This window comes from Manduca sexta, chromosome 23 (genome assembly GCF_014839805.1).
Source record: "Manduca sexta isolate Smith_Timp_Sample1 chromosome 23, JHU_Msex_v1.0, whole genome shotgun sequence".
In the NCBI taxonomy this organism is placed as follows: Eukaryota; Metazoa; Arthropoda; class Insecta; order Lepidoptera; family Sphingidae; genus Manduca; species Manduca sexta.
Window position 1 is genome coordinate 8651863 of NC_051137.1, and position 9800 is coordinate 8661662.

A 9800-nucleotide genomic window follows, 5' to 3' on the forward strand; every position below is an offset into this window, starting at 1 on the left:
ACGGTAATGAGTGAAGTCTTCACAATGCAAAAGCTGCACTGTCTAGGAGATAATTTAAATAACGTAGACATGACGGGCATGTTGGGGTCGTAACTCGAATACCTTCCTACAATCGTTAATGCTAATAGAAAACCAAAAAATAACAGTAATGACATATCGAATTAATAAATCTATTGCTAGGATATGTGATTCGAATACCTAACGGTAGCATCAATTATTATAGACAGCCATCCTGGCTACAAATTCAGAACACTAGTTGTAGGTACTATATACGGATCTTATAGTCTACAAAGGAGATAACACACAACCATCTCGAACTAATCGGGAGAATTTACAGGAATAGCAAATCAATACGTATGGTGTCGGATCGATTGTAGTACAAAGCTTTTCCTAGCGTACTCCAAATTGGTTTATTTAGTGTATTTCTTGTTAAAATCGGCTAATATGTGTTTATAATAGTAAATTCTTTTTTAGGGTGCCCATTTTAAAATTATTTGATTATCTAACAGCATAACTAAATACGAAGGAGAAAGATGTTATTCTAGCGTTCACCTCACGGTCCAAGGCATCTACAATTCTTATTTTACAAATATTTTGATTGCGAAAGTTTGTGAAAAATGTTTGGGTGTTTGTAAGTTTGTTGGAAGTAAACGCTGAAACAATTGAACGGATTTCGATGTAATTTGTTCTTGTGTAAACCATGTCCCGGTTGAACACCGGTTGACCATAACCACCATATCCCGGTTTTTATCGAATTGTTAAACTCATATTTTTAGCTGAGTTTTGTCCGCTTAACTTTATACCAAATGAAAATTGATAACCTTGTTTTGGTGCCTTGTTTCTGTTTTTTTATTCTTAATCTTTGCTAGAGTCATTTATATTGCTACATGTTGTACTTATCTATACTGTTTTGTTACATTAAGTTGCTATTTATTTTCCACTTTCCTTATCCAAGTATCGATGTAAACGTCAGTAAATCAAAATAAAAAAAAACACACACACATAATTATAATTATTTTATCTCGGTAAATTGCTTTCATAGGAAAAAAAATGATTTATTAATCTGATTTAAAATATATAGCACTGGCGATATATGGTATATTGGGTATTTATATATCTGTCTGCAAAATTTAGTGAATATGTATATTTAGTGATAATAAGTAGGTACCTACCCAAGAACCACAAACAAATGTACTTACATGCCATTTTTGCTCTATGATATAAAATTGCCTGCTAAGTTATAATGTATCACACTAAAAAATATATACCTGATGTAGCTAGTGGAAGGTCTTTCTTGTCTCGTGTAAGTACAACTGCGATTTATAATATATTTCTATCGCCGAGCAGCATTGTGCATCACTATAGTGTTCCGGTTGCTGAAACATTACAGTTTATTTAATTGCTGGACATTATGACACTTAACATCTAATGTCTCAAGGTCAACACCGTAGTTATGTGTCACGCAGTGCTTCGTTTATTTGCAGTTAGGGAGGTGTTGCACTATGGGTTGGCGTGGAGCTTATCGGAACGCGAACGGGTTGCTCGGCTCATCATTGAGTTATCATAAAAATATAAAAAAATATCACATGAATAACCATCATTTTTAGGGTTCCGTGCCTTCAAAGGAACCCTTATAGGAACACTGTTGTCCATCTGTTTGTCAATGCCTTTTTCTCAGGAACACGTAGAGGTTTCCAGTTAGAATTTATATCAAATACCCGGGTCTACGGTCCCTTTGAGCTGTGAAGAAATCAAACTTGTAAGTCAATGTCAAAAGATATGGACGTTTATGTAGCATATTTTGCGATTTCACGAGGGAATCAAAATCTACATGGTACAAACATCCCGTTGACCTAAAATCATGAAATTTGGCAAGAAGCAACAGCGTACAACATATGGAAAGGAACAAATTTGAAAACCGCAAATATGTACGAAATCCTCGATGCGCGAGTCCATCTCCTAGACCAATATATCCTAAACCACGTAAACATATTAATCACTAATCAGAAGATTTGACCAAACTTATAGTGCTCTTGTTCTAACCAAAAATTAAAATCCTTTGCTTTTAAATGTATTATTTTCTACAATAACGCCTATACCTACTTTATATTGATTTGTGATTATGTTATAATTAAGCGAAGTATATTTACTTGGAAAATTTATCTTACAGCACTCTGTTTAATTAAAATTTAAGCAGATACTCTTCCACTCCGTCAGAGGTGGTTTTATTATTATTACACTAATGAAAGCTCCGCGTCGCTCTTCCCTTGCGATATATGTGTGATATATTAAAATTCTATAAAAACCTATGATTTAATTATCATATTAATTAAAAAAGACAAACCGTAGCCTATTTTGAGAACGAAAAACCTAATATATTTAAACAAAATTTAGATGCATTACATGTACTGTGTTTAATAAATAGAAATTATTTTGAACTGATACTTTTTGATCAAGCTAAAACACATAAGCGGACTTGAAAATAGATTCGTCGTTATAGTAGTTTTGAATTTGTAGGTGTAAGATTATAATCAGAGTTTACAGTATGTTGTAATATTTATATTCCAATAATAACCATGATTATGCAACTAAGCCTATCTACTGTATATATGTATTACTATTTTAAACTACATTTTTACTCATAATATAGATATTTTTAGTGTAATAATTAACCATTTTTTCAATTCCTAATCATACAGGGATCTATTTATTTCTATTTTGTTACTTAAGTATAAATTTATATGTTTATGGTCTCTGAATACAATGATTAATTTTGCCTTAAAAAGAGAAAATCGACAAATGCAAGTATATTATGCCATATAAAATACATAATATCAAAACGCTTCACTAAATGCGGACCAACTGACAAAAAGAAAATAAATAAGTGAGTATGAACTCGGGGATCTCCATTCAATAAGATGTCGTTGGCGAATGCCCGAGGCTGCCCATATCCACAAAAACAAATTTATTTTTGTCCGTAGCATACTAGACGTCAACAAATAAGGTTATTTTTCAATAGAGGCTATTTTACTCACTTTTACAGATGTTGCCGAAGTTAACCAACTGCATATAAACTTTTGGAAAACGTATACTATTGTAATATATTACGATCGATTCTGTCACCTTCTTGGCTTACCTTGCATTATGAAGTTTTTAAATATAAGGTATATTCTGTCCAGTTTCATAAAATTTCTTATAGACTTATTATTTACATTACCTAATCCGTTGATTAAGAAAAAATATTTTCTTTTTTATTATTTTCATTGCAATTTTACAAGTAAGTTTTTTGATATTTCTGGGATAAAAGGAGCCGAGTTCGTGTGGTATAAATATAATATGTCCTTAATTATATATCACCTACCCATAGAGCTCAAAGTCACCTTATATCTTCATTCAGTTTGAAGACGACTTTATAATAAACCAGTACAATTATCCAGTCGGTCTCAAAGCATGTTGTAGACGTAGAATACACCCAATTATTTAAATGTTATAGTCACAAAAATTTTCTCGAACGATCTAGCTCCACCCGACCTGCGACACATTCAGCGTTCATCTATCTCTCCCTGTCCAGAAGATATATATATCAGCTGTGTCCGGTGATATTCCGGAGATGAAACGTTTGCCACTCTCAGTCTTGGCTATCTATACTGCAACGATCTGAATACAGAGTAGCTTCTGTGTATATAATTGGAGTATATAACTGGAGCGGCAAAATGATATCCAATTTTACATCCTCGGTTATTACGCGTAGTCTGAAAATGAAGTTTAACTATAATTATTTTTTTATGTAACCATTGCAACATTCACTCAAAATATAAATATATATCCTATAGCCTAAATGTAAATGGTCCGGTTACTTGTGGCAAGAATTCAGATGTCTAGATCCAACAATCGCGAACAAGAAATCAAGCCGCTGTAACTTGCGAAAACAAAGCGACAAATAATTATATTTCTAGGACTGCAAAGTAACGCCTGGAGAGTATTCACGATAATCCACAGGTATGTAATAAGTTAATTTTAAGAATTCAATCTCAGGCATAAATAAGCTCGATACTAAAACAATTTTTTGATAAAAATATTTAAAAATGTTTAATAATTACCAAACCGACAATAATACCAATGCTTACACTGCAACATCGGCTGATAAAATATGACCAAATTTATAATATTGGTTCATTGATTTTAACTGATGGGCATAAAATAGGTAGGTTTTTGCCGTCCATTAATTTAAGCTGCAGTCTAGCCCATAACGATAATACCAGGGATTTTATTTAAAAATAATTTACATTCACCACTTTGTAATGAATTAAATCATCTAGATGACTAACTGTTAATTTTTCATACAACTAATTTAATAAAACATATAAATCATTAAATTATATTATAAATCTTAAATTAATATAAATACTATTCCTATATAAATATGTAATAAGAAGTTTACAATCGATATTTTTACGTAAAAGTTAAATTGTTATCTAAATGAACCCGTTCGTAATTTCAATAATTCCGAAATAATAATGCTCTTAACAATACCCAACCTCACCTGGATAAACATTTTCATTACCCTGTTTGCAATATATATGTTTAATACAATGTTATTAAGCGTCAACCCAACGACTTTATACATTGGCTAATAACGATCACTCTTACCCTACATAAAACCGTTGGAAGGTTACGCTAAATCCTCCTGCAAGTCCGACAAAATATGAGTCCAGCCTGATAACAGACTTCCCCCAGCACGTCTTTCCATTTACAATATTCGGGGGAATTCCTATTAGTGAAGGTTGTTTTCTCTCTGACAGAACCATAAAAAGTTCTCTGTTAAATGAATGTTTTCTCGACCTTCGAAAACAAAATGTTCAACTTACAATGTTTGAAAAGACTATAAAAACAAACGTACCGTTTATATCGTTATTACAGTTCGACGTAGCTCCGGAAAACAATTAACAGGCTTTACACTGTGTAATAATGTAATGCCAGAGTTGAGTTATAAACGTAAGCATAATATATAAACGTTATAGCGAAGATTACACTTTCGCGTGCGTACGTACGTGTGTTACCATGCCGTTGTTATCTATTCTGTTTAACTGTGTGCATCTACTAAGATAATATTTGATCGAGCAATTCATTATTATTCAGTCTACCTCTGTTTTATATATAATCGTGTATGTAACTGTTCTAAATTTAGTTCTATGAATTTCCATAGGGCCTGAGAAATGTTACTTTACGAAATAAATCTTCAAACAAATGGGTATTAACATAATTAAAAGCGCAACTACAATTATACTGACAAATAACAACAATAGTGCCATTTGGTGTTATAAATTCAGAACTTCATTTTAAATTCAGTTCAGTTTAGGAGAAACATTGCGCCCGCAAAATTGTTTAATATATTAATATTGGCACCAAGTAACGCAGGTAGGTTAAGGTTTTAAGTACAAGATACAATATTCTCCTGGTAAATTTACTGTTAGGTAGGCTTACGGTGGATTAAGCCTGAATATATGCCTATATGTCTGCTGTAAGGCCGTTCCTCACCGCGTGTGTTCTCCGTGAGAAATTACGGTATATAGTATATACTCTGACTCTATTACTTTCCGTCTCACTCTCTCATTTTCAATTAATTAAGACAGTATCAAATAATTACATCACTTGAGTACTTATAACAAAAAATATCGCAGTCTCTCGTTACCTATCAAATGTTCTTCATTGGCAGGCACTAACAGGTTTTTGCACAATTCTGGAAACAAGCTAGTGAGTCTCTCGGTGTTAACTGATCTCTACGACACAGACAGCCATAATACCAGATGAAACAAGGGTGTACTAGGGCTTTAAAGGAAAAAATAGTATTGGGAGAGCAAAGAGGTTGGTAGCAACAACAAACTATTCGACCACTGAACGATCACTAATTAGTATCATTGCTCAAAAATTTTCATTGTTATCCAGTATTATTACAAAATATTAATGAATTATTAACAATCTGACGTTTTTTGGTGAGTATATAGAAGGTTGATAATATTTTAACAATAAAAACCTTTAGTTTTAAAGTTAATAAAGGTTTGTTACTAAATTAAATTACGCTACCTATTACACAATAATAACTGCGTAAATTCTGTATTTAGATAATAAAGGTTTTCTTTATGATAGGGTCTAGATATTCAGATTGTTTCTGCAGATGTTATAGTTTTTTCTCGTTCAGTTAAAGCTCTATAAAGCTGACGGTGAAAATTCTGGTGGTTCGAAAGATATTCGCCGTTACAAAAAGTATTCCTATAATTGACTTACTGTAATCGATTTTGTAAAATTAGTGCCTGTAGTTCATAAGTAATATTTTACTATTTTGTTGAACTATTTTATTGTTGATCAATTATTAAATTTGAAACATACAAACCTAGATGATTAATCAACATGTGTGCTAGGAGTTTTATGTTAAAAATGCATTTTCAGAGTATACGAGTATATTGAATCATTGTACACCATAACCCCTATCTACTGCAAATATTTTTAAGCTAAATAAATTGAAAACAGTATTTTTATTTCTTTCATACCTTTTTTCAGAACTTTTTGCTACCGTGTCCGTGTGCCATTGCACATGCGGATACGTTTATCCCAATATGAAACGTATTAGTAATAACATTAATTAGTGACCTCACTTGCATTTAGAATATGTACTAAGAAGAAAACAAGACTTACCTCACGTCGAAATTCTTACTATAAAATACCCGGAAAACAAATTTAGCCATTTTCTAAATTTAGGCCTGATAAATAGTTCAAAATTTAACATAAAACGTAACCAAGTAATCATGTAACTATGTGAGGTTAAAATAAAACTTAAAGTGAACAGTTCAGTTTTATTTATTTGACGACGACACAGTATTTCGAATATTATGGCAACACCGCACAGTATCGGCTATTGAAAATAGCTCAAACTACTTTCCAAACCTTTACAGTAATACGTCGAATATAAACTATAAAGAGCTCAATCGATCAAATGGTATTCGAATGAATATTACATACATACACCTGTGCAAACATACATTTTTATATAGAATGGATTTCAATGTACATGTTAGCTTAACATGTCCAGCGAGGATAATACAGCAGGGATAGGAGGAACAGGCGGATAACACCCATGTCGGGGCAGATAAGGAAGCGAAATTGAAACTTTATTCTACGTCTTATAAATCAATCTAATTTAGAGAATATATTTTTAAGTTTAATTGTATGCCATACTTGTAGATCATGATCATGAGCCACATGAAATCCACTGCTGAACATAGATCGCCGCCAAAGAGTTCTTAACTATACTATTTAATGTCTTTACCCTTCCCTAAAGATTTCCAGGGGACCTGTTAAAAGTCGGTGTCAAAACCTGTATAAATGGATACTTGTACAATGTACATATTAATTGCTATATAATGTTAATTTTATAGTAATGAACTAGACATAAATGTGGTAGTACTTTATAAAATTTTGCTATCCTCTCCGCCTGCGTGAAAAAGCTTTTTTGGATTAAATATTTTCCCGGAATAAATAGTAGCCTGTAACACTAAAAAGTAATGTTGATTTCTATTAGTGAAAATAATTTTAAAATCGGTTTAGTAGTTTTGAGATTAGCGCCTGCAAACAAACGAACCAACTCTTCCGCTTTTTTATATTAGTATATCTATACTAAAATAAAAACTACTACTAACATAATATACATATCTATGTACAGTTGTTTTAGTCGACATTTATAACAAGATGATAATATTAATTCTTATAAATAATAATATTTAAGTAGGTACATAACAGTAGATATATATATAGTTATTAGTTACATAGTAATTATTATATAGTCTTTGGTAAGCTAATACTTTGTGATAAATCTTAGTAAGATATAAATTTGCAATCGAGGAGAAGATAGTAAGATTCTCATCATTTTATTAACCTACCCAATAGTATAATCTCTAAAGCCAAAATGTCTATGATTTCGATTCTTAGATATCTACCTCTACACCGGATTAAAATTAATCTATCGATTTTATTTAATCAACTCAGCCCTTTGGAGATCAACTTAAAATAATCTCTCTGTATTATCCTGGTATAGAGTTTGTTCCAAGAATTAATATACATTAAACTTTAAATTTAATGATTTATTTCCTGTGTGATTTTTTTCCTTCTGAAGCTTCTTAGTAATTACAAATACAATACACAACTTACCCATAGTTTAAAATAACCTAACCAATTTCATTTAAATCAACAAACCTACAACATATGTACAAACATGATCACTACTTGATATTTTTACTTTTTTTGATCCCATTAAACGTGGCAATTAAGCAAAAAGAATTGAAATTCAAGCTAACTAGAATACCTACCCAAACGTTCAAAAATTATTTGAGATAATTAAAATGTTCTGTCATATATAGAACAGAAAGATAAGGTGCATTTTTTTTTCAAAGTATATATTTTTTTTATATGGAGATAAATAATCGTTGTTAGCCTGATGATAATAAGCAAGACGAATTAAGAGATGATTTATTGGTTTAGTTATTAAGTAGGTACGTTTCTAAGTATGTATTTCAAAGCGAACGTATATAGGTAAGATTCTTACCACAATGTCAGACATGGCGGAAACCGCGCGGAATCAATCTATAGTCCATATGTATCAACCGCTATGTACACGTGTTTATATAACACCATCTACATATTCTACACTAGGTGTTGCTCCGGAGTTTGTTCGCGTAAACTATCCCAAATTAGGTCCTTGTGAACTTATTTAGAATAAAAATTGCGTATCCAAGGTGTGGTTGCCTATTTGCCAAATTTCATCCAAAACCGTTCAGTTGTTTCTACGTTCAGTTCTTACAAACAACTTTATTGACAGTAAGTACTTATAATATTACTAAGATATAATTTACACATCGTTAGCCTATTTCAGTGTTAAAAGTGAAGAAACGCGTTGTCCTCGCGTTGTTTAAAAACTGAATATAAGCTTTAACGACATTAACAATTTTATATTAAAAAAAGTATATGTTAAATTTTACTAAAGTTTCATGTGGTTATGAATAAAAATATGGCTCAAAACGGACTCGGTTCCGAGCGTGCAAGCATTAAATCATTCCCAAAAGCCATTTGGACACAAAGGATATTATGGTCAATAAACAAACAGGACTCGGCTCTGACACTCACGATTGGAGCGAAGTAACTGAGCGCAAAATAAATATTTCATTATATTTTTGTAATGTGCCAGTCGGATGATGATATTAAGTAGCAAAAATTCGATTAAAATGCTTCTAAAATGCGAAATGTTTCCTAATGGTGAAGTTCACCTACCCCACGTAATGCAGCTACTAACAAACTGGTCACGTCAACATTATTTATTGTTATAGCAACAACAGAGAACAAGAAACTTGCGCGGGCAAACTAATTTCACGCCTTAACCATTTTTGAACGCCGCCTAAAGCCTTATTATAAAGCACAAATCAAAGCTTTCCAAATTCTATCCACTCCCACTTGCTGGCAGTTAATATTATTTATATGAATACAGATTATAAATCAGTACATTTTTAGAGTTTCTACTTCTTCTATTGCCTGCATCAGAACTCCTCCACTCCTCCACTCCAGTACCTGTGTATTTTGCCTGTCAGGTACCCATAAAACATACAATTCGTATTAATTTATATTTAGGACATAAGTTACCCATGTTTTGATCGATATTTACATTTACTTTGAACTGAAGACCACGTAGTATGAATTGTGTCAACATCAAGAAAAGCAAAACGCGTACCCATGGAACGCAATGACGGCGGGCGGTA